The sequence below is a fragment of the Sparus aurata genome, chromosome 1 (assembly GCF_900880675.1).
Source record: "Sparus aurata chromosome 1, fSpaAur1.1, whole genome shotgun sequence".
NCBI lineage: Eukaryota > Metazoa > Chordata > Actinopteri > Spariformes > Sparidae > Sparus > Sparus aurata.
The window spans coordinates 23,925,281-23,951,242 of record NC_044187.1 but is presented as its reverse complement, the minus strand read 5'-3'; the positions used below and the strand labels follow the sequence as shown (position 1 = coordinate 23,951,242).

General features: G+C 40.7%; 1 protein-coding gene across 1 annotated transcript in view; it reads right to left on the bottom strand.

Moving 5' to 3' along the window:
- Positions 1-19,315, bottom strand: part of prr36a (proline rich 36a) — a 38,506-nt gene extending 19,191 nt beyond the window's left edge. Inside the window, exon 1 of the mRNA XM_030415118.1 lies at positions 19,000-19,315. The gene's annotated coding sequence lies outside the window, so the exon portion shown is untranslated. The remainder of the gene's footprint in view (positions 1-18,999) is intronic.
- Between the last annotated feature and the right edge of the window lie 6,647 nt (positions 19,316-25,962).

Genomic DNA, 25,962 nt, shown 5'->3' with positions numbered 1-25,962 from the left:
TCTGTGCTCCAAATGGCTTCCAGCATCTTGAATTTGAAATAGGAAAAGAGTTGTGGTTTGGAGTGCTGAAAGCCAACAGAGGCTTCGCCATCTTCTGACATGACACACAGGCCACAGAGAAGGCGGAGAGGGAGGTGGGGGGAGGGAGTACCAAATGGCCTATTTGTTGGCCGTGGTCTTCCTGAGCAGATGGACATTGTAATATTCATGACATTCTATGACTTAACAGAGGTTTGTGTGCTTGGAGATCCGTTAATTTACAGCACTAGTGGACAACTTAAAATGAATAAAGCTCAATTATATCAGCTATGGTCAGGAGCTGGAGAAAATGAAGCAGAAGGGTGAGATGTAGAGGGTGAAGAGTCATACAAAAAATCTCAGACTCATTGACCTCACTCAAGTTTTACAGAGCTCTTCCCCCATCTGCTGTGGGTTCTACCCCCCCCAAAAATCCTCCCCTCTACCCACACTCACCCAATCCTCTGCCCCACTGACCACAGCAGCTTCTGCCCACCCCCTCCCAATTACTCCTTTTCCTACAGCCACTTGTTCCCCTCTGCTACTTGGTCACATCCTCCCCTCCTCCCACTGCTAATAGACGTGTTTCCAGTAAATTGCTACACATATGGTCCAGGCAGCAGAAGCTCTGTGTGGCCCAGGAAACAAGCTGTGCCAGAGATGGATTGAAGAGGAAATGAAAAAGGATTGAGATGGCTAGAAAAAGGCCAAAGACCTATGAGAATATAACAAACCAATAAAACAAAACAAAAACTTTAAAAATGGAGAATAAAAGAGATTTATAAAGTTAAAAAAGTTGGTGAGTTGGAACACAAACATGTTGACAGGTAAGGATTACTACAAATAAAAGGCACGAGTAATGACAATGACCAGCAATTCAGAAAGCAAGCAGAAATTGTGGTCATGAGGACTATTTATGATGTGCAGGCGACTAAGCGAGATAACTTAAAACATACTGAAGAAACGCCAAATGATTCCAGATTAGCAAATGTTTCCACAGTCATTAGACTACGGAGTGCCTTTATACAGGACCACAGTGTAAAATAATGATCAAGGACCACAAACCTTTGTCAGATATCCTTTGACGGATAACACATCTTTATTCATCTCCATCTGACAAATTTACAATAGCGATTTTACAAGAAATTATTTTGGAGAAACAACAATCGCTCTCGTTCCAAAGGTCAGAGAAACATTTGCGTCTTTGCCAGTTACACATTAACATCTGAGGTAACATGATACTGTGGCACCTTTAGTGACAGATCCAAAAATGCTGTAAAATTTACACTAATGTATACAAGGTAGAAAGCTCTTGTACTGAGTAAGCCAAGCAATGAAAATGCTTTATCAAAATGACAGATGCATAACTGGAGCACTTGCTGCCAATTCTAGAATAACTCGTTTGGCCCATTTAGTGACGATAACCATTGAATACACCTCCCCACAGACACATTTGTACACAAAGCCACTGATATCCCCCTAATCTCCTGTATACAATTATTAAAGTCCTACCCAAGGTTACAGGCTGAACTGCCTTACAGCAGTTTTCACTCCTGCTGCCTTCTCTCGTCTTTCTGCTGCTCATCTGGTCTCTGTGGTTACAAATCTCATACAGACAGGGTAGTGGAGAGTAACCTGCCAACCAATACAATGTTTGGACTGCTTTTGCTTTAGGAAAATATCACGCCTTTGGTGACGATTTCATTAGCTAATGTGCAGACTTTGGTACAGTGAAGCGCAAATCAAATCCATCATCATCCCTCCAGTTGTTTGTATTTATTTTTTTGGTCCTTAATTATCTAATGGCTTGAAAATATTCCAATTCAAACAACTACAGATCTGTATTTCAACAGAACTGAAAGAGCAGTGAGACACGTAGCTTGACTGGCACTATTACGTGTATGGGACGCCATTGTTTTGCCAGTCCAGCGACTAATGCTAGGGGCTTAGCAGATAGCAGAATGAATCATATTCCTGATGCGTTGACCCCCCTTCTGGGCTAGTAAGGGCATCATCTCAGAGCACCTAACACCATGTGACGCATCACCAAGAAGAAGTTAACGCGCACACACACACACACACACACACACACACACACAAACACGCAGCTAAGTGATATTTTACTAAATTACAGCTAAACTGCACTGCAGCACTGGTGCTTGTTTTCATATCCCTTAGAAAACACCAGTGTTATACACAATTTAGGGATTCTTCAGGCTGTTTACACCTAGCTGGGAACATGTTATGTCAGAGCATCAGATTTTATGTTCAGAAAACTTCCTGCACAACAATACCAGCAGCATTTTTAAAATGGTCTGCCTCATGGATTTTGACAAAATAAAAGACACCCTCTATTGTCCGCCATTCTCTCAATCCACATTTGCATAACAAATCCTAGTTCAGTGAGGATTGAACACCATATTCAGGGCACAGCTTGCCTTCTTTCTAGCCTGCTTCACGCGGCTAACATCACAATTAGCTCAATACCTCGTGTGACAATTACAATATGCTGCAAGTATTGTGACGACGAAGACAAAGGCCCAAAAGGCTGACGCAACTGCAGCGATACATGTTGTTTGGCCCGAGCAGGAGAAGAGTGTGTTTATAAATGCAGCCATTACTTTGTAAGATTGTTAGAGGGAGTCTGTCTAGACGGAGAGAGAACTCAGTGGCCTCAGTGGTATTTACATTCCACTTGTTCTAATAAAGAAATATGGCCTTGTGTGTCATTAAATCTTACTCCTGACCTGTCTCGAGGCAGTTTAATTACATCTGACGTACCCCATCTTTGGCCTCTTGCTCTACATGTCCAGACGTCAGAAGTGGTGCATGGCAAAATGGGTCACTTTAATACTGTGTCTAATACAAGCAGAGAGGGATTTAGCAGTGTTGAGAGCATGGCAGGGGTTTGGAATGCATTGTGCAGACTGCTGGAGGGGGGTGTTGATACTGATGCTAGGGCTTAATGTCATCTGTAGATTTACCCCAGACTGCTGTCTGCAGTTATAAAAATGAGGAAGAGACAATACGCAATTAGGAGTGAAACAGAGTCAGTGTTCAAACTGTGTGTAAACAAGCATTTACAAAAGCCAGAAGGAAAATTAGGAACACATTTCACATATTTCAAAGTCTAGTTTTAGTCTAGCTTATGTGTCTTGAAATTTAGGCTGAATTAATTATTCAATCATAAGACAATATTTTGGCAACTATTTCATCAAATTGATCGACCCTTTTCAAGCAAAGATAAGAAACATTCTGTTCTTCCAGCTTGTCAATAGTGATAATTTATAGCTTTTCACAAGTGGTGACTAATTTTTCACAATTTTCATACATCTTATAAACCAAATGATTGAGTTATATCTTGTGAGGCTGCTGGATTCACAAGATCACTAGGACCATTTGATCTTGCAAATCCATCTTAAGAAGTTTCAAGCGAAGCCAACATGCAACGAGACACACAGCATCCTGTGAGGAACTACTGGCAGCCAGAGATTGCAGCTACAGGGGTAGTTCGGGTGTGACGTCCAGCGGGAGAAGCGACTGTTTGTTTGATAACAATGGCAGCTTCTCAGGGGGTCAGCTAGATGCTACAGCCTCCGTTATATCAGGAATGGAGAGTATTGTTATTATTTAGTATTGTAGCTAGTTTTACCAACTGGCTCTCTTGATTTGACTGGTTGAAATTAGTCTGTGAGAGACTGATTTGTCCAATCACCTGCATAACATTTTTTCCAAAGTAGCTGCCCTTTACCAAACAGTTTTTAGTCGCTCCTTTCCAGATGGTTCTGTGTGGCAAACCACCTGGTGCATCAGATTAGATTCATAGGTGTATTAAAAAAAACATCTTGTCTGGTTGATTCAAATATTCATAAATTGCAGACCTGGTTTAGATATTAAACTAGCCACTTCATTTGCCCTATGTTGACTTTTGTGCCAATGCTACATCTGCTTAAACATGAAATATAATAGAAAGTGAATTTAAGCTGCAGTGGTTTCAGGAGAACATCCGACCCATCCACATTCCAGCTCTGCTTAGACTTCCTCAAGACTCCTCAGGGCTACACAGTGACAGCTGGCTGTGTGTCCGTGTGTGTGTTTATGTGCACGTGTGAGACCGAATAGGGAGTAAAAGGGTCAGAGGGAGTCCAATATGTGTGTGCGCATGTTGTGTGTACATGCATCAGAAAGAGCTGTGTGTGTGTGTGTGTGTGTGCGTGTGCGCGCGCAAAGAATGTGTAGGAGTGTGCATGAATGTTATTTGCATGCAGACAAAAAAAAAAAAAAGGGAAAACTGGAATTTCGTGGCCCGCCATTTCCTGCATTCTATTATATCCAGAAGGCACAGTTGTGTCATTTCTTCGTTCTTAGGAGAGCTGCACCTTTAGACAATTAAAACAAACTAAAGCTGACCTGGTGAACTTGACCGTGGTTACAGGCCTGGGAGCGTTCGGCAGACAGCGTTGGTAGAGAGTATTTACAAATGCGATATGAAGCCCCTCTGACTGTTTGTTCATTAACTTTCCTCTGATGTGTGTCAGATATAGGCATGTACACAGTGAGAAACACTGGCAGCTTTGTGCATGTGTGTGCACAACTGTGAGATGAGAATGAAAAGGCACAGAGGAAGAGGGTAGTCGGTTTAAACAGCGGAATGACGAGCAAAACAAGAGGTTTAATCTGTCTGGGATTGGAGGGGGTTTTCCTAACACCAAACTCAAGCTTCAGTCCCAGAAGAACAGACCAAATGCAGGAAAACTGCTTACTTTCACTCCAACCCTCTTCTTCCTCTACTTCTACTACTACAAAAACTTCTCTTCAATAACCGATGAAGAATCTAAAAACAATCGTCAAAGTGATACGGTAAACTGACCCAAAGAAATGGGAGGCGGTGTGTATAAAGCTCTGCTGCTTCATCTGACCATACAAGGCAGTAGTGCCGTTTCTGCTGTATCACCAAGTGAGTGTTAAGTTCACACACATACAGAGTGACACGGAGGGAGAGAGAAAGAAGAGAAATTTAATCTGTTGTTGGAACACATACAGATTCTCTCAAAGCATGCTCACAGGAGAGCCAGAGTGCATATGAGTCAAGGGTTTGTGAATATACAATATACTTGCCTCCATCTATGCACACCAAGAGACTCTGCAGCTCTCTCTCGCTCTGACACACAAACAAAAACATAGTATATCATAATGAGTCCTTGGAGGGTATTTCCCAAACAAGGCTGAGAAAAGCGACATTCAGTGTTTCTATCTTATTCTTGTCTTGAGCAAATGAGACTGTGTGCACTGGCTTATATTAGTACAACAAAACTAACGTGTGACTTCTCTAGTTAATGAAGTCCAGCTTGTGCTGGACAATGAGGCACACACTCTTGCAAATTAAAAGCTGATGAAGGACGGGAACGCATTATTAAAAGAAGAAAACACTGAACAAGAATGCACTGTCAGCCCCAGGGATGATGATGTAGTTTTATGAAGCTATGACAACCAAAAACGAAAACGACATTGTCAAGTATCATTATAGCCACAGATGCACCATGGCAATCACATTCAGTCACGCATTTCCCCCGGTGTCCTCCTGTTAATCTAAAGATGTACCCGCTTTTTATAAAGCATATTGGTGCTGTTATAATGTGCTGTGATTGAGATCCTGACCAATCATACACCTTTGACAGTGACAAGTAGGGCTGTAGCGATCTAATCTCACGATACGATACACGATATTCAGCTCACGATTCGATACACTTACATCATTTTCTGAAAGATTTTAAAAGGGACAGTGTGATTTTGGTGACATCTTGTGAGTGAATACGACAATACAACCATTGAATTAATTGTAGGGCTGGGTATCACCAGGTACCTCGCGATACAATACCATCACAATATTTTGCCCTCGATAACGATAATATCACGATACAGCGATAATCGACATATTGCAAGAAATTTCATCCACGATACATCACGATATCTGTGTCACTGAAGAAATTCAGAATTTATTGACTGCACTGAATCCATTTCACAGGAATGACAGCCAAGTAAACATAGAGTATATTGCAGTGTCTCTTCTTAACACACACACTGACTATAACTATCATTAAATATCTATATGTGTGGGTTTCAGAGCTACTTAAACCATTTTTTAAATCTTATTTGGTTGTATACCCATGTTTGAATAAAGATAAAGCTGTCCTCCGAGGAGGGGTGGTGGTTCAAAAAAAAAAAAAATTTTTTTATTTTTTTTATCGTAGTATCGATATTTTGGCACACCCCTATGACACCCCAAGTTATCTTTTTTGTGTATATGTGTGTTATATATATATATATATATATATATATATATATATATATATATATATATATATATATATATATATATATATATATATATATATATATATATATATATATATATATCTATATATATATATATATATATATATATATATATATATATATATATATATACATATACATATACATACACACACACATACACATATACATATAAATAAACAGCGGATCCTGTCCGACTGTCACTCGCTTGAAGGGATGCTGATCATCACTGTGATTTTTTTCCAAGACAGTAACTACAACAACACAATGGTGGATGGAGACTAACACAAGGTGAGGTCAAGTTTTTTGCTGGTGACATAACCATTTCACTGACATTAGCACACCTATTCTACATCAAAGACACATGGTTATGGTGAGTAGACTGGAGATGAGTGTCTACATTACAACACCCATTAATTACTAGATGCATAGAGAGACTAGAGAAAACACACACACTTAACATCCTCACTAAAACCTGACCGATTTATCGGCGGGCCAATATTATTGGCCGATATTAGGCATTTTCCAAACTATCTGCGTCTGCATTTATAATGGCAGATAAATTAATATTTTAAAAAATCAAATAAAAACAGACAAAACACCCCTCAACCATGTTATGAGTGTTGGCGTTGCATAGTTTGTCCACCAGAGGGCACTCTACAACAGGTCAAGTCTATGCCACCTGATTGACGTACACGGCGGCCAGTCCGAGATCTCTTCTTGTACGCATCACGTATAAAAGGTCACCATGCATGCGCAAACGCGCTAGCTACAGCAAAACACAAGCTGTCCTGGTTAGCGGCTTCAATTGATATCAATAGATAAAATGTGAATTTGTCTGATTTGTCAAACTACCATCGCTATTCCAAAGAAGGGGAATGTTAAGAGGCACTTTCGAAACTGTTCATAAAAAGTACGACACTGACTTCCTTTCGAAAAGCAAGCTGAGAAGGAGAAAGGTGAGGGAACTAAAATCACAGTTAATCGGACAGTTGTTTTTCACACAGTGGAATTCACTAGCAAAGGCTGACACCGAAGCATCGTTACGGGTGAGTCACTATCATTAAGCATAATAAGTCATTCCAAGATGGAGAGATGATAAAAGAGCCCTTCGTTGAGGGAGCTGACTCCTTGTTTCAGGATTTTAAAAACATACCAGAAATATTAACATCAATGAAAGCTCTTCAACTATCAAGAAGTACAGTACAGCTGTGAAGTAATGGCTGAAGATTTGACACGGCAGCTTCGAAGAGACATCGCAGACTGTGTGTGTTTCTCAATGCAAGTAGACGAGTCTACACAAGTGATACAGCCCAGATGTGCATTTTTATTCAGATGCGTTTAAAGATATGGCTGCAAAAGAGAAGCGAAGAATTAACATTACTGCCCATGAAAGAACGCACGCTGGGAGAGGACATTTTGCAGGCATTCAAAAACTTTATGCAGAAAACCACCAGCTCCCGTTGTGTTTAACCGTGTGCAATATTGATGGCTGTTTGTCACCTATGTGCATTACTGCTGTCAATTTTTATGTGCAATACCAAGGGTTAGATTACTCAGTGTATGTATACATAAATGGATGTTTAGTATTTTTTTCTGTAGGTTGATCAATTTGACCTGGTCTCTCTCTATCTATCTATCTATCTATCTATCTATCTATCTATCTATCTATCTATCTATCTATCTGGTCAAATTGATATATATATATATATATATATATATATATATATATATATATATATATATATATATATATATATATATATATATATATATATATATATATATATATATATATATATATATATATATATATATATATATATATATATCCATAGATAGAGAGAGAGATATATCAGATTTTTACATCACCAAATATTTGTATCGTATCGGCCTTAAAATTCCTTTATCAGTCGTGCTCTAATCCCCACTACTTGTTGGACACTACGGGAGGAGGTAATTAGACGTTAAATTCTATCTCACTGTCCACAACATTGTTGCACTAAAACAAAACCACAGACTGTGTGTACCACCCATCGATCAAGTGAAGATCACACAACAGCTCATCCCAGTTCAAGCGTATGTTGTAAGTAGAGCAACAGTAAGAGCTACTGCAAGCCCCGACTCCTCAAATCATCTATGTCAGAGCATAGGGATATATTTTAAATATAATTTCACAAAAAAAACCTGACCATAACCAGCTTACTGCATATTGCATCTGCATTACAAGTGACCTAGCATTTGACCCACACCACAGAAGAGGAGTTAGGCTACAGCAAATGAAAACTAAGGTCACATTATGCCAAAAGGAACTGTAACATTAATCTTCTGCTTCCGACTTCTGTTGTCAACATCCTGTATAGTGGACGCTGCATTCATGCAATAAGGGCATTAAAATGTCACTCGAAGCCAAAGCACCGCTTAACACTTTCCCTCCCCCATCTAATGAATCCCCTCATGGGGGGAGGGGTAGTGGCTGGCAATCTTTGGCACAAAAGATATATTGACAAAAAAGGTAGAAAAAGTATAAAACCCAACAAAATGGATGTATCCTTAAGATGCAACATCCTACAGCTTAGAACAGAAACAGATTAATGGAGTTAATATCAATCATTTTTTATGCCTCATCATCAGGTCCTGGCAACCACTGAAGATGTTCACTGGCACTTTTGCCACCCAATCTGTGTTGAAGCCTGTGGAAGGACCTTTCTTTTTTTCTTTAAATGCATGTGTTGAAGGCAGGTCCACCTTCAGAGGCTCCTCACCCTGTGCACAGAGCTAAAGAAGATGAATGACATACCATGCACCTCATTATCTGTAGACAAAGAACCGTATTAGCCCTGAATGATTTTCCCAACTGACTGCCTTCTCTTCATCTGTCCGAATAACAAGACTGTGTACAAGTGGTGACAAGCCCTATATCATCAGGTTTCATCCCAAGACTGCACTCGCACTGTTTGTCTTGAATAAACTGACTTATTGTCTACGAATAGTTTCTCCAACATCGCTCTTAGTCATGAATCCCGGCATTATTGAGCAGTAATTCTAAAGCAAACCTAGGACAAATATATATTGGAAAACCACTAAGTAAAGCCCAGTCCCCAAAGTCCAAACCTAAACCAAATGATAATGCAGCCTTGTGCCCAGAAACCAATAGCAAATATGTATTACATGAACAACATGGCGGAGGGACTCCAATTGTCTCGCATAACTGGACTTTTGTCCAAACGGTGTCAGCGCTGGAGAAAGTAGCTCAGTCCACTGAATCTCACTGTCTGCTCTGGTGAAGTTACAGGTAGTTTTGAGGTAAGGGTTTGTTTTATGAGAGCTGTCCAACAGCCTCTTGTATGAGCTAACATTAGCTTATATGCCCTGGCCAATCTTGACTTTTAGCTCATCATTCTTCCTAACGTTACCTTACTTACTCTTTGAATCCCCCAACCTTTACCACACTGGTATGTATGTATGCATGCATGCATGCATGTTAGAGGTTAGTGTTTGTTTTATGAGAGCTGTCCAGCAGCCTCTTGACTGAGCTAACATTAGCATGTCTGCCCCTGCCATCTTGAGTTTTAGCTCATCACTTTTCCTAACGTTCCCCCAGCCTACCACACTGGATGACATGGTATAACTTAACTAAAGCACTATCAAAGATTTTAATTTTGTTGCCTCTCAGCAGTGGCGTGCACAGACTTTTTGAAGGGCAGGGGCGAAAAGAAGGGCACTTTAGCGCATGTTTTGGCTCGCAAGAGGGCAGTTTATCATGTTTTAACCAGCCAAGGGCGCAGTTTAGTGTGTTTTGCCAACCAAGAGGGCACTTTGACACGCTTTTTTGGCTCGCAGGAGGGCACTTTAGCGCACGTTTTTCAACAATTGAGCGACTGCACCCCCCCCCCCCCCCCCCCCCTTGTGCACATCACTGCCTCTCAGGAGCAAATGTTCCCACTCTGAGCTTCGTTTAGCCTGATGTAAAAAAAAAAAGAAATAACAAGATGTTAGGACGCTCCATGTGACAAAACAATCAATGGTTTAGGAGAGAAAAAAAAACACTTTCCTCCTAGTGGGGGGTTGGGCTTGACGTTAAGCATGTAGCTTATTCTAATCAATTCCATACGGGACACTAACATGTGCCAAGTGACTGTAAGCTACTCAATAAGGCCATTAGAAGCAGGTGGTTAAATGTAGCTATGAGTTAAGTGGACTAAGCCAGTTTGCCTTTAAGGGAGTGGCAGACAAAACGGGATGGACTTGCAGCTACTGGCAGCAGGGAGGTCTACAAGGCTGCAGGGAAATGGGTTACAATCTGCTCTAACCCTGGCAGCACCCCCCATCCCCCCAAAAAAAAGGCAACGGCCAGGCCCTGCTGCCACCAGGACAGGCTGACAGCGGGGGGGAACAATTAGTAGAGTGGTATCATCAACAAGAGAGGGAAGGGGATTCTGTGATCAGATCTCTTTTAAAAAAACAATCATGATCATCTTAAGTGTTTGCATGCATAACTGTGTATAAAATGAGGGTACTTTGAGGGGGAGTGTGGGCAGACATGCCTCATTGTCTGTACTACGCACCATGTAACCTTCACAGACATGACGCCGAGGGAAGTGGGGTTGGGTTTTGAGTGGATTAACTTGTGTAACGGGACGGAGAAGCAGCTGGCATGGGTTACTTCACCTTAAAGGACCCAGGGACATTGAAACAACTGTGGGGTGACCAGGGTAATGCATGACATCTCTTTAATACAATAGACTGTAAAGCCCCCCTGCTAGTCTGTTACAGGTTCATCTTTACTTTTCACTTGTAGAGTGTAGAGCTGTAGTCCCATTTGGAGATAGGATGATTTTACCACAGATCGCGACAAAAAAAACCCCAACAAAAAACCATCACAATAAGCTGATCATGGTGAATTATCAAGATACTGATGAATATCCTCACATGTATGATTTGAATAACCAATCTAGCTTACTGATGTACATTCCTATATTGGTTTCCCAGATTCGTTTCTATTGCCATAGCCCTCTACCATGGCTTGCATTTGAGTGAAATTGAATGTCTGTAAATACAATGGATTCCAAACTAAAGAACGATAGATGAGGGTACTACCATTTATTTAGTCTTTATTTGTGCAGGGAGACATTTTGATTTATAATTACTTACTGAAGAGTCTTTGTTTTTCCCCACAAAGAAAATGCGTGTCTCGTCTGCAATGCACTTTTTAAAAATTCCAGGTAAGATTATATTGATTCCTGTATGTTCAAGTGCAATTTTGTATTAGAATATTTTTGTTTATTTGGAAGTTTTAAGAATGATGTGATGGCTATCCGGATATTGTTGCTGAAATGTTGGACAGGGCAATCATAACATTTTCATAGCATCCCATTCATATCAATGCAAAATCAGGGCATTATAAAGTCACACAATGATCCTGCATCAGTTTAAGGGCAGGCTTGCTTTTGCTCACTTGCTCTCTCTCTCTTGCCCTTTTTAGATAGAAAAGGCGGCACATTTGCTCCAAGGTAAGGACAGCAATGTGCCGGCCTGTCTTTCTAAAACGGAGGCATAATATTCCTCCTTTTCCAAAAGCCGCCTCTGAAGTAGGTGTAAACATGTGACGTGACGTGGAGCTCGAAGTTGGACAACGAATTTGTCTTCAAAATAAGAGCTTTACATTGCACCCCATTGGAGTTTAGAACTGCGAACTTCGCCGGGGGCTTTTAATTTGAAAGTAGCGACCGTCCTTAGCTTGCCGACAACAAGCTAACACAACCAAACAGCTACAGAGACCGAGGAGATGCTAGCATCTCTTGGATCTCAGCGGCTGTCCAGTTGCTCATCTTAATGTCCGGGGATGAAATGATGGACTGACTGCCGTGATCAGCCGTTTCTTGGTTTTAAAATTCCCCGGCTGTGGGTCGCACAACAGTGCAGGTCATCGACACCTCCGCCTAGTGCTGGGCGGTATACCGGTTCAGACCGAATACCGGTGTATATTTTCGTTATGATATGAATTTTCAATATACCGCCATACCGCTGTATTTGATTACACAATGTTCGGAACGCTGCGCCGCGGGACACTGTTTCAAACCGGACCCTTTTCAATGTTGCGCTTCTAAACAGGCATGGTGCGACGGCCAGGCGTAGTGGGGGTAAACAGTAGTGCTCTGGTGTTATGTTACGGTAAAGATGGATAGGATAGACATTGCAGTTCATCACTTCATCCGTGGACGTCAAGATGAGCAACTGGAAAGCCGCTGAGATCCGGGAGATGCTGGCGTCTCTGTAGCTGTTAGCTTGTTGTTGTAGTGGCAAGCTACTTACAGTCGCAACTTTCAAATTAAAAGCCCCCCGCTAAGAACCCCCTTCTAAACTTCAGTGAGGAGCAATATAAAGCTCTTATTTTGAAGACAAATTCGACCTGCTTCCTGTTAGCTATCTGTTGCTTGAGACAGCTAATGGAGGGGGCAAGGCGCCCCACCGCACGCTTCCTTTAATAGCGGGGATTTAACATCGGCGTGAGTTTGACTGAGGAGGCGAGAATATGGGCCACGGGTCTATAATTAAGTAAATCTATCATGTGTCGCCATAGTTCTTCCGATGCATATGTTGTATGTCACTGTTTACGCCCAACTTCGTGCTTCACGCCAGGTCACATGTTTACACCTACCTCAGTGGCGCTTTTTGGGAAGAAGGAATGAGAAACTGGTTGAGAGAAGAAAATGACACCTCCCTTATAGATAGATAGAGTGCTGCCTTTACCTTGCAGCAAATGTGCTGCCTTTTCTATCTAAAAGGGGCTAGTAATTGCTCTCTCAACCAGTAGAAAATGCTGTGAACACCTGATTATGCATGAAAAAAAATACCGTCATATACCGTGAAACCGTAAGAATTTTGAAAAATACCGTGATATACATTTTTGGATACCGCCCAGCACTACCTCCGCCCACCTCACGCAGAGGCACATTGCCGCCTTGTTTTTAGATAGCAGGCGAGGCGGAAATTAGTGTACCCTCCGAGGTGGAAAATCAGCGGACCAAAACAGACCCCAAATTTGCCGGCCTCTGTCTAAAACCGCGAACCAAGCCGCCAAAAGGACGGGCAAATTAGCGGCTTGGTGCCCTGTCTAAAAACGACTACTTTTAGATCAGTAGAGACATTAAAAACATTTTTTACAGAAAAAAATAATCATGCCAAATAGTTCTGCTCAAAAAAGTCAATCTCACTTTAAGTTTAAATGTATTTATTAGAGGACATAAGTTAGAAATGAGTAGAAAGGTTGCAGAGGGAAAATAAATGCAGGGAAGGAGCTGATGAGTGAAGCCGTGGCTATAAAATGGATTTAGACCAGGCATGCTGCAGTATAAAACTCATGCCAGTTTCCTGCCAAGGACCATTGTCCCATCTTATCTCCCTGTTTTTCCATATTCCTGTTGCTTTCCACCAACACACAGTTAATGACAGTAGATGGAGGGAGCTGGAGGAGACAGTACAGGCATGAGAAAACTGAAACACTAGTCTTTTTCATTATCACATCATTTCATTATTTTTTGTTATAAAAGCCTTTGACATTTTTGGGAACTTGATCTCATTATAAAAAACTGAGGAACCACATTAAGTAATTCTATCAAGGATAGTTGGCTGGAGAGAAGCTAGCGCTGACATCAGCTTTGCCATACTAAAGCCAACCAGCGGCTATTCTCCTGCACACCAGCCAACTGGCTACACACAGGCAGATAGTCGATACGATGCTAGAGCCCGAGGGCCAGATCAGTTACTATGCCTCTGACTGGGCAGGGTGAGCTGAGGCCAGATGGACAGTGATCCCACACCTCTGCTGCCTGAAACTCTGACAGCCACACCCCTGAACGGAGTCAAACGCACACCCTCTCTCACACACAGACAAACAACGAAGCACGCAGGATTGACTTTCTCAAAGGATGATAACAGGATATGCTCAGCCAGCACAACACAAACACGCACCCTCACAGCAGCTGACCTCAGACAGCGTTGGATCAATAACTTAATAGATCAAAATATATAGCAGTGCTTCATTAGAGACAGCTGCTACGTCATCATCATCGCAATATCCAATCAGATTTGTTAAATATCAGTGTAAGAACAAAACTGAATGTTCAAACTTTAATGATGTGTTTCACTAAAAGCACTATATGATGCTACCATGTACAGCTGTAAATACATATGCCACAGTAAAATACGTCTTTGGGACAACATTCAAGGCAACCCAATTGAACTAACAAACAGACTATGAAAGTGCTGAATGACTCTTTCAATAATTACAGTGCACTGAGCCCAGCTTCACAGTCCCAGACAGACTGAGTGCTGAAAGTGCAGCGCCAGCGTCCGCCACTTTATCCTAATGGGCAAGAGAGTGCCAGCCTCCAAACCACAGTGACGAGAGTTACAGCACCACCCAGTCTCACCACCCCACAGCTGAACAGTCAAGAGCGACGCAGGAGACACACAACCAACCTTAAGAGTGAGGACTGAAATATGATTTAACCCTGAATGTCACCCCAAACAGATGCAGTGAAGCAAGCAGAGCTGGAATTTCCATGGGTGTGGAACTGAGACTGACACTGGTTGCAGGCTGTAAAAGCAGCTGACTTAGAAACATATGCAAATGCTCTGATCTGTGCAGGGGTTTAGCTTTCCATTCAGCTGCCCTGATTTTTGAGTGAGTTCTTAGACAAGGAACAGGCATAGCAGTACCAATGTCCCTGTAATACGAATGATAGTCTTTACAGATTTAAGTTCACCACTATCTCTTCTATTAAGAAATTCCCAAAACCAAACTAGACCAAACAGACGATTAGCTGTGAAAATCATCCTGACCATTGATAATTATTATTATTATTATATTAAGTAATAATATCTTGATCCAAGATTCTCCAATGTGAATATTTCCATGTTTTCTTGGTCAGGTAATAGTAAACTGAATATTTTGGGGGTTTGGATGGTTGGTCAGAAATAATAACAACAACAAAGGGGCATTTTCAACAAGTCTGTTGAATCAAGACATTCATCTTAATGAAATCATTACAGCCCTCAAACACTTTCACATTACCATAGATCAAGCTGTAATAATTGATCAATTATTCAATAAATATTAAATCAATCTGCAACCATTTTGATAACCGATTAGTCAATTTGAGTTGCCTGACTACAGCTACTTGTATGTAAATATTTTCCGGGTTTTTTTTGGTCTTCTCAGACAGAAAAAAATATTTTTTATGTTGTGGACAAAAAAAGACTTTTGGAGGCATCATCTTTGGCTATCAGTAATTTTGATGGGCATTTTTCAAACATTTAATGCACAAACATTTGATGAATAGTCTAACTTGGTGTTGGATGTTAAATGTTCAAGGAATTGCATGCTTGAGCTCACGCACAAACAAAAACATAAAATCCAAATGATCTAGAGACAGAGCAATGCAGATAAAACTTTTCTTTTTTCTAGCCGACTTAAAATAAATTGTATTTTAATTGCCACGAAGATGTAAAACATTTCAGCTATGACTACAAAAAATAACCCATTACAGATAGATGTTGATCGGGCAGAGAGTAATTGGTGGGTACATTCTGTTCTCACACCGTGGGATCATGTTGGAGAGTAGATCTGAACCCTTGACCTCAACATCCACAACCATCATCACCTCTCACAGCTGTTGTACAGATGCACATGAACCCATACTAAGCTCCAAAAAACAGTGCAAATCATCAGCCTGAAGATGTTTTAATCCGAAAACATATCACAACACTTAGAAGAGTGCAGCTGACAGTAGATAAAGTAGATTACTACCGTTTGTTCACAGGCCTGTCATCTTAGATAAAAATCAACCTTTTTGGAAGGCTGACTAGGGTTTCTGAAATCTAACAAACTTAAAAGAAGTCTTCAAGTAATTGATGTGAAACTAAAGTATGTCACCTAGTCACACTTAGACAGGCTTGATTTATTACCCAGTGTGCGGTATCCATTTCAATAGACACACCACAGCAAATGTTGCAATGTCAACCACCTGCATTTATCTCCGACTGTCACGTCCGAGACAAACAACAACTGCAGCCACACCATTAGGCACCCCCGAAACCTGCCCTGAGCCATAAAAGTGGAATTTGGAAGCACATACCAAGACTGACACTAACAACATTAAATGACTTGAACTTGTAGTCACTCAGCAAAACAACAGATGAAGCAAAAAAAAAATCAAGTTTTATGACCGTGTTACATGTTTAATCACAATATTTCAAGATTAATCATGTAAACCATTTAAATGTCAAACAACCTACTAAAATGTTGTTTCTGTAATACTGATTATTTTATGAGGCTGACACACACTGCTCAGAAAGTATGACAACTGTATTTGCATAATGCTTCCATTTCCTCTTTTTAAAAGAACACTATCCAATCCCTAAAGCCTTCAAGGTTATAGGATGCACTGAAACAAGATTATTTTGAGCTCCACTTCTGGTTTGCGCTGGCCTTCAGGAAGAGGAAAGGGAAACAGTGGTGTAGACAGGGGAAGTGTTTGTGCAGTGTAAAAACACATGCCTTGTTCCAATACAGTCTGAAACTGGCAAAGGATGAGGGCCTTTCACTGAACCTGTAGGCCAGGCAGAACCTGTTCCTGCTTATCTGGAAATGCGATCTATCCTCAAAGAGCCTCAAAACTAGCTCAGTACATTTGGACAGACCCAACCATAAAGATATCGTAAGTAGAAATTCTGCAATGTAATTTCTACAAACAACTTAACCTCTGTCACAGTTTGTTGAGTTTTGCACTGACAGTATCACATATGTTTCCAACAATGTCCAAACCCAGAGATATCAACAAGGTTACTCAAACTAATGGCGAGTTCCATTCAATCGCCTGACACTACTTACAGGGTAGAGAAGTCTGCAACATTGCTAAATTAAAGGTCTTTTGACAATAACTATGCCTGAGTCACATCAGACACATTTTTAATAATGAATTTAATTATCTAGTGTATGTTTGCCGTGAGCTAAAGTTGGTGAGCACGGCCACGCACCAAGTGTGTGTGTGTGAAGTGAACTGATGTCATTTTGGACAGTAAAGTTTATTGTTAAACTGTAAGTATCATGCCATGTGACATATTTGTGTCACAAGTGTTTGATAACCACATTTTAGGGATCGCTGCAAAAATGTGTGTACATCAGCAGAATTTTTTCCCCCAATATCATAATGGTATCACCATCAGACCCAAAAATCGAGTATTGGTCCGGGGGCTACTATTGAGTGCACACTGGACTGTGGGACACAGAAGACCACAAACGGTACACCAGCAGAATCCATAAAGTTCAGGCAAAGAAGGCTACATCTGTGTCCTTAAAATGGGACACAGCCTTAATGACCCTGAAATAAGCTCTTGGAACATGTCCAAAAAGTCAGGCAAGGTGTCAGGTCGAGAGGGAGACTATGCACGGGTGTGGTACCATTCACAATTTCACACCCAGCTGACAAGAAACTCCTCCTCAACAACTCACACACACCCAGCCAGGCAGCAGTAGCATGATGGTTTTCAGGGAGCGACACACTCCCCAGTGTCTGCATCTCAAATAGCATTTTGAAGCCAAAGGATAGTGTCACTGCTCCGACACCCTAACCATGCTCACCACACCCATAAGGCCCAAAACACACTGATTATGTAATGTAGACTCTGAGCCAAAACAGCATCCCTCTTATCACTGAGATCTGCAGACGATGCCGCCTCATAGTCTGCCTCTGAGCTCTCTGTACTCCTGTATGTGGCTTGGCCAAGTCAAGAATGAGATCACTCCCTGTGCAAGGATGCAAATATTAAAAACAGAGATGATTCTTATCTTGGCATGGAGGGACTGAAAAGAGTGTGCAGGCAAGAAAATCCATGAGTCAAGCTACTTCACATCATCACTATCACTGATGTATGACAGGCTCCTGATACTTCTGTCTTTATCTAAGGGAGTTCGTCCAATCTCAAATGATTAACAGAGACAACAATACAATCTGAAAAATGTGAAAGCCCAGATGATATTTTCTATCTTTGTATCCCTCCTAAGGAACCCAGGGTGGTCCCTGCACTTTTGTGACCATTGTTGTGAGAGTTTCTGGGTGCTTTAAAGCCTCAAGTGAAGCTTTAATAATAGCATTTGTGTCTGGGAACAAACACGCTGAATTCCCCCAGATTTAGCAAAAGGCCCTGTTTAGCCTCACAGAACAATAGCGGTGTACGCCGGGGCGGCTTGCTGAGAGAAACACATGAGGGGAGTCAATAAATTGAACCCGATACCACTGAAGACCACGCCAGCCGAGTCTCGTACAGCTGCACACCCGACATAAATGTCTTTCTAGGAGTGGAAGACTCGTTGACGGCGCCTGCCGATGGTTTGGTGCGATGCTAACGTTACACTTCCATCATCACATCACAGCCAGTCCACGTTACAAAGAGGGCGTCAAAACAAGCCAGGTCTACCTCATTTCAGGAGACGAAACAAAAAGAGGGCGAGTTCGCCTCAGCAGTGGTCTCATTTTACAGGGTGCTCTACGGTTAAAACAACACAAACACAACGTGACGGTGATGCAGCGTTACTTCAATAATGTCGCTCGCGCTGTAAACGTAGTAAATTCTTCGTACCTTCCAACGGTCGACTCTCTTCTTGAAGACTCGCGCAGAAACAAACAGTCCCTCCTTGAACGTGTCTGCACTAAATGTGTCGACAGAGCCGTAAATTTCACCGGACTAACAATGGAGCCGCACCGTCAGCTGCGTGCGTTCCTTCTCCGTGTCCTTCCCTCCACGTTTGAGCAGCGGCAGACGGGGGAGCGGAGGACTACTTCCCTTCATGAAAGATGGAACCGAGCGGGTGGAGGCGGTGGGGTGAAGGGGTGGGAGTGACAGAGGAGTCCCACAGCAGCAGATTGAAGGAGAAGCGTGGTGCTCATAAGAGAACATGCAGATTTAATCCGGCTGGCGGTCCAATCAAACGCGCGAGACTCGTGGTTATGCAAAGCGGGAGTGACGTCAAATTCGAACCGAGCTCGAGCTCTTCTGTCCTGTGGAGGGTGGGGGTGTCCTGTGATCCTGGGGAGTGAGGAGCGATTTATGTGTTTATTGTTTGATAAAAATGTTGTTTGGTTATTATAGATCAGGAGTGGACAAACGTTTTCTCCTCTAGGGCCAAAACTGAAACTTAAAGGGCGACGTCACCAGTTTTACACATTAGGTTGTGTTTACAGGGCTTGGGGAGTCCTACTGCATATGTGAAAAACAAAATATTATGAAGCCTTACGTGGCTCCAGAGGAAGCTGCATGTAATCTGAAAAATTGCGTCCAGTGACGTCACTCAGTGTTTGTTGCATTTAGGGTAACGTAGGCCACTGGTCTTCTATCATTGCACTCCTATACCACTGGTAGGCTCATCAGAAATTAATAAAGAAACTTAATTTATGTAGCACCTTTAAGTGCTTGTGTTTTTTTAAGTAGTGTGACAAACAAGTAAAAGCAGGAAACTCAAGACAATATTACAGAATAAACACACAGGAAGCCTCATCGAAGATGAATCCAAACAAGACAGCAGAACAGAGAAAGAACACAAAAAGTCAATATGATTTTTTACAGTTTTACAAATAAAAGGAATGAAAGTGATAAAACCGGCTAAAACATTAAAAAAGAAAGAAAGAGCATCTAAGTAATGCAAAAATAGAAACAGATAAAAGAACGGAATCAACAAAGGACAATAAGAAGACAACATCACATCGAAAGGAATTAAGAACAAATAAAAAGATTATGGGCTGTCAAAAGAATAAAGGACAATAAATAGATTCAAGATAACAAATAAAAGCAGTAAAGGGGTAAGAAAAAAGACAGCACAAGGGAGGAATCAAAAACAGATATATGGACTAAGAGCAGTAAAAGGAATAAAGATGGAAAGATGAAAAAACAGTGCTGTCACATAAAAGCAAGTCTATAAAAGTTGGTTTTAAGAAGTGATCCAGGTTCTGTGTGCCTCATCTCCACAGGGAGCTCAACAAAAAGTCAAGGGGCCCGGACGGCGCAGTCACCTTCAGCTTTGAGCCTTGACTTTACAACAACGAGAAGGGCGCCACCCGAGGACCTAGGCCCATGTGGTCGAAATTTCTACCATGTAACTTGAGGCCGGACCCAGAAGAGCTTTCAAAGTAATTAGCCAAATCTTACGGACAGTTTAAAAACAAATGATCAAAATCGATACAACAATAGCAGAGATATCGCTTTTGTTATATCCTTTTCCAAAACTGGTGCCTGCATTACCCACACTGCAACAACCATTAAGTGACATCACTTAAGAGAATGTATTAGAGTACATGCAGCTTCCTCTGAACTTTTTCCACATTAGTCAGTATTACTCCTTGAGACCTGTAAACACACTTAATTGTGTAAAATTGGTTGAGTTACCCTTTAACATTTGACCTCACTGTATTGTGCTAAGGTGTGAAATGGTACTATATGGAAGCCCAGAGAGGCAAGTGAGAAGGGGGAAAAAATGGTGATGCTTTTCCAAGTCTGACCTAAGTTATTTCTCTCCTGTGTTTTTGACTAAAGAACAGGTGGTAAACATTTTTTGCCAAGATAGTCTTTAAAAGTTCCTTTTCTCCCTTTTTCTGCCTCACAGGGCTTCTGTAGAAGGCTAGTATGATACCAAGTTCCCCAAGTTCAAGTTTTTATTCTATGAAAAGCTATATGGTTATATTATATCATTATAGATGTAGTTCAGCTTTGTTTCATAAATGAAAATGCTGTCCTTCCAAAAAATGACCTCAAGCTAAACTGTCTAACAGGAAGTCAGTGAAAAGTGGTCAAAAGGGGGTTTCAGCAAATCAGTAATGCACTTCCGTAAAGTTTTTAAATAGAACGGTTACAAGAGATACCCTGAGAGACCACACTATCCTACATTTCCCGCAGTGCACCTAATCGTATTATTTCCTGCACAATAAATGTCCATCAAACTTATTATTAACATTAATATTACAGCTGGTAAAATGATGTGTAACACCAGCTCTACAATGTGAAACAACTCAGTACAATTTGTGGAAGTAATTGCATTGAGGTTTCACTGTGTCCACTGTTTCATTTCCACCTGTTGTGTAGGTCAGTTGTGTGATTCACACTCATTCTGAATTCAAGTGACAGAAATAGCCAGAGGAGCAACACAATCTCATCAAACAAGGGTTCCCAATAATCTCTATTTTGAGGCTTTAGGCATAAAAACTTCAGGAGTGCTGACACACTGCTTCTCCTTTCTCCCACCCACATGTTTATTCTCTGTGCTCGAAATGAAATCTGAGACATCAAGTTGCATGAGTCGTCGTTCTCTGCACACACAAAGGGTTTCTGTTTCTTGAGAGTTGGATAGTTGGAAGTACGCCTGATTAAAACAGATTCTTCCAGAATGAAGAAAGTTTTCCTTTAAATATACGTGGTACAATTTATGCACAGTTTCCACTTCCCTATGGTACCAGCCCACAATAGCTGTGAGTGGAATGCTTTTTTTTCTTCTTCTTTTTTTCAAATGTTGGGCTGCAGCTGTGTCCTCCACAATAGAAATCAATGAAAAGGGAGACAACGGACAAAGACTATTGCAACTCACAGAAAGAGACGGAAAGAGTGAATGGGTCATGTCATCTGACATTAACTGTTGTTTCCTCTGATTAAACTCAGAGACGAGGAGAAAGAATGAAGACATTTAAAGAAAAAAAACCTCGGGCAAAGAGACATCAAAAACTGAGTGAAGGGAGGAATGAAGACTTACCAGAAATCATCAACCAGTGACTGAGTCTCAATGTTCCTCATGAAGAGAAAGAGTGTGTGAGTCATGTCTTAGCTCTGCCTCTCCATCCCTGCTCTGTACTATGCTTTTTCATCAGCAGCCTGTCCAGCCTTTCCAGTCGGCAAGGGGCCCTGCAGCAGAGTGAGGGGGGATCACAAAACTTTCACTAATCCTGCAACTTCAACTCTTTTTAGCAAGCAATTTCAGTTTGCAGCTGTGACACAATTATAACTAACATTATATTTGCAAATATGACTCTTGGATATGTAGCTCTGATCCATGAAAATAATTTTTGTCAACCATTTTAGTAAACCCTCTTTCGGACAGTTAAAGTTCCTTTAAAAAAAGGAATATTCAGTCATTATCTACTCACCCTCAGGCAGATGGAGAGTCAGGGGAAGTTTAAAAGTCCAGAAAACATTTCTGGAGCTTCAGAGTATAAGAAGCAGATAGAGGGGACTTGTTTTAAAACATTTGGAAAAACAACTGAAAAAAACATAAAACCGCTCCATGCAGCTTTTCCTTGACTTGAAGGCTTTAAGGGTTGCCTTAAAAATCTAACATCCAGTAATGTGAATTTTAGCCCTAAAATGTTTTAATACAATTTTAGAATTTAAAGGAGACATTATGGTCATTTTCATATTCACTATTGTATTTTTGGTTACTACTAGAATAGGTTAACATGCTTTAATGCTGAGAAAACACATCAGTTTTCCCCAAATGTCCAGCGTTAGAGCACTATATTTGCCCTCTTTCTAAAGCTCTCCATTTTGGCTCCTGTCTCTTTAAGCCCCTGCCCCTCCTGGAAACCCAGTCTCCCCTGATTGGTAAGCTCACACATGCCTGAGCCAGCACTGCTTACCGTGTCTCCAGTCTTCTCTATCATGTTTTGACTTTTACCATGACTAAAGGCATAAATTATGCAAATGTATGACTTGGTGACATAATTTGATGTCACCAAGTCACAGAATCAAAGGTGAGACCACTGACAAAGCGTTTTAGGAGCAGTGTTTTCTGTGGGGGAGAGGACCTCCTGTTGGTTCCAACCTTTTCGGACCTTTTACCATGCACAAGAACCTGCACAACACAATGAAAGAAAGGAAAAAACTAAAAAGTATATTAGGTGTCCTGTACTTTCAATTAGTTGTTCTATCACGCCACCTCACTTTTAAATATGTTTTGGAGCAAACATGTGAATTGCTGTAACAAAACTACAAAATGTTACCAGCGTGGATCCATTAACCATAGGTGAAACTGGGCTCTCACATGATCCATCATTATATCACTGTACTGAAAAATCTAAATCCCCTCACATCCTGTCAATCCACTTCAGATAGCTTCATAATGTTGTTACACAAGGGTGTGGCTCAGCTCTGGTTGAAATCCTTAACAGAATTAGGATGGACTGATAATCTACAAGGCTTTTACACACAGACTTTGCTTCTTTTAAATCTGTTTCTTTAGTTAGGTCTGGTCATCCATCTGCCCAAACACCTCGTATCTTAAGACAGCTGCACACACAGCCCGTGGCCAACACACTCACCCAGACTGACACACCATACAGACTCCGGCAGCCGCAGATTCAGTGAGTCATTATACAAGATATAAGAGAGGAAGTGGAAACTGCTGCTGCAGCTTCAGGCCTGCATTTTTGATCTGAGTCGCTTTGTTAATATAAAAGGGGCTGAACTTCAAACAGAGAGTCACAAGTGAGCGACTCGAGCACATTTCAATTCAAGCTGAGATCAAACTTGCATCAACAAAAGACCACACCCGACATCAGTGCACTGAAACTACAACTGACAGACCATTTGCAGCTTCTGAAGCAAGGCATTACCTTTGGGCTTTCTTTGTGCATCAAATACAGAGTAATAGTCTTACATACATATACATTATGTTAAAGAACAAAAACAGTCCTCTATTAAAGGAAAAACAAATCAACGATTTCCTTCTGAGCTGCCTTCAACTATGAATACTACCTCTCCTTCACTCTCAAACAATCTGACATGAACCATAGAGGCACCGCCTGAGCAGTACATAATGTATGATGATATTAGGTTAAGTGGGTGGAAGGCAAAGATGTGCTACATCAGCTGCCAAGCCTCGCATGGGAAGCTCAATAAGCAGGAAATGAGCTCATCATATCGGACTGTTCTGAAAAAAAGAATCCAGAATTATAATTTCCCCTCTGTGAGTTCTCTGTGCTACAGCGTCTCCGCCAAAACATGTAGGCTACTCATAACAGCCATCGGTTAGATTCAAGAATCTATTTTCCAAACAAAGAATCATAGTTTTCTATTCAAGCATCCATGTGCCATTTTTTTTTTTAATCTGCCAGCAAAGAAGTAAAATAAACTTGTTGACCAAGTAGTGTTGGAACCTGCATCCAGATACACGAGCAGCTTTCGCCCCCTTCTGACAATGAAGACGAACTGCACCCACAGTCACTTCAGATCAAAGTAGATCATGATACACAATGAAACTAGAATGCCAGGGTCAGGCAGAAACCTTTAGAGGGACAGTAGGTCAAAGTTTAAAAAAGAAATCAAACAAAAAAAACAGCACAAAGTATTACAGCTGCAACGATTAATGTTTGAAAGAGAACGATCTGCAAACTGTTTTGATTATCAATTATTCGTTTAAGTAATTTTTCAAATAAAAACAACAACTAAAATGTGTACATTGCAAAATGAACTTTTACTGAAAATAATCTATTTGAGACAGCTGGCAGAATTAAGCAAAAGCTGTTTGATATTGCATGCTTCATGATTCTTACAAATTGTCAGCTTGTTTTTCTCTAATAGTGCTTTCCTCTATTAAGATGCCAAACGGCACACTACAAGGGAACTGAGCAACGCATTTGATCATAAAGGACGTTATTCAACAGAACAGAGATATTTGAATGAATGTTTTCTACAAATTAGCCGAACAATTTAAAAGAACCACTGCCAAATATATATATATATATATATATATATATATATATATATATATATATATGTATGTATATATATATATATATATATATATGTATATATATATATATATATATACATATATATATATATATATATATATATATATATAATAACACAAGGGCACATAGGACATCATAGGCACCCTGAGCTCTCCTCTGCATGTGCCTGCGGAATGGCACTCTGTTGATTGCATACTTCTTTCAAGGCCCAACAGCTTCCTGTGATTCAGTCAAGCAGTGTTAATTTTGACAGCAAATTCTGATTTAGTCTTAGTCTTTTGAATAACACACCATTTAGTTTTAGTCATATTTTAGTCATCTGAAATCTTTTAGTCTTAGTCTAGTTTTAGTCGACTAAATATCATAAGAGTTTTAGTCTTAGTCTAGTCTTAAGTCTTTTAGTCTAGTCTGAGTGAGTGGTAAATCTCTCTCTCCCTCTCAAGTCATTTCAATTCAAATGGCTTTATTGGCATGAGGTAACACTGTACATATTGCCAAAGCAAGGGTTTGGAAATAATAAATAATAATAAAGGAAAACTATATTTACAACAAATTACTTATAATCTATACTGTTGGTAATACTGTAACTATGATTGACTCAATCATAGTTACAATCAATTAATCTCAGTCAATAAGTAATTAATAACAATGAATCAATCAGTTTGTGTCAACTGAAAATGTCTCTCTCTCTCTCTCTCTGTAAATGTTGCTTCAATTTGGTGGTGTTTTTTGTCCACACGGTTTGCAGACGGTCTGGTTGTCATATGTGAGGTGTCAGGTGTGCCCAGATATCAATTCTTCGTTTTCGTCCTGG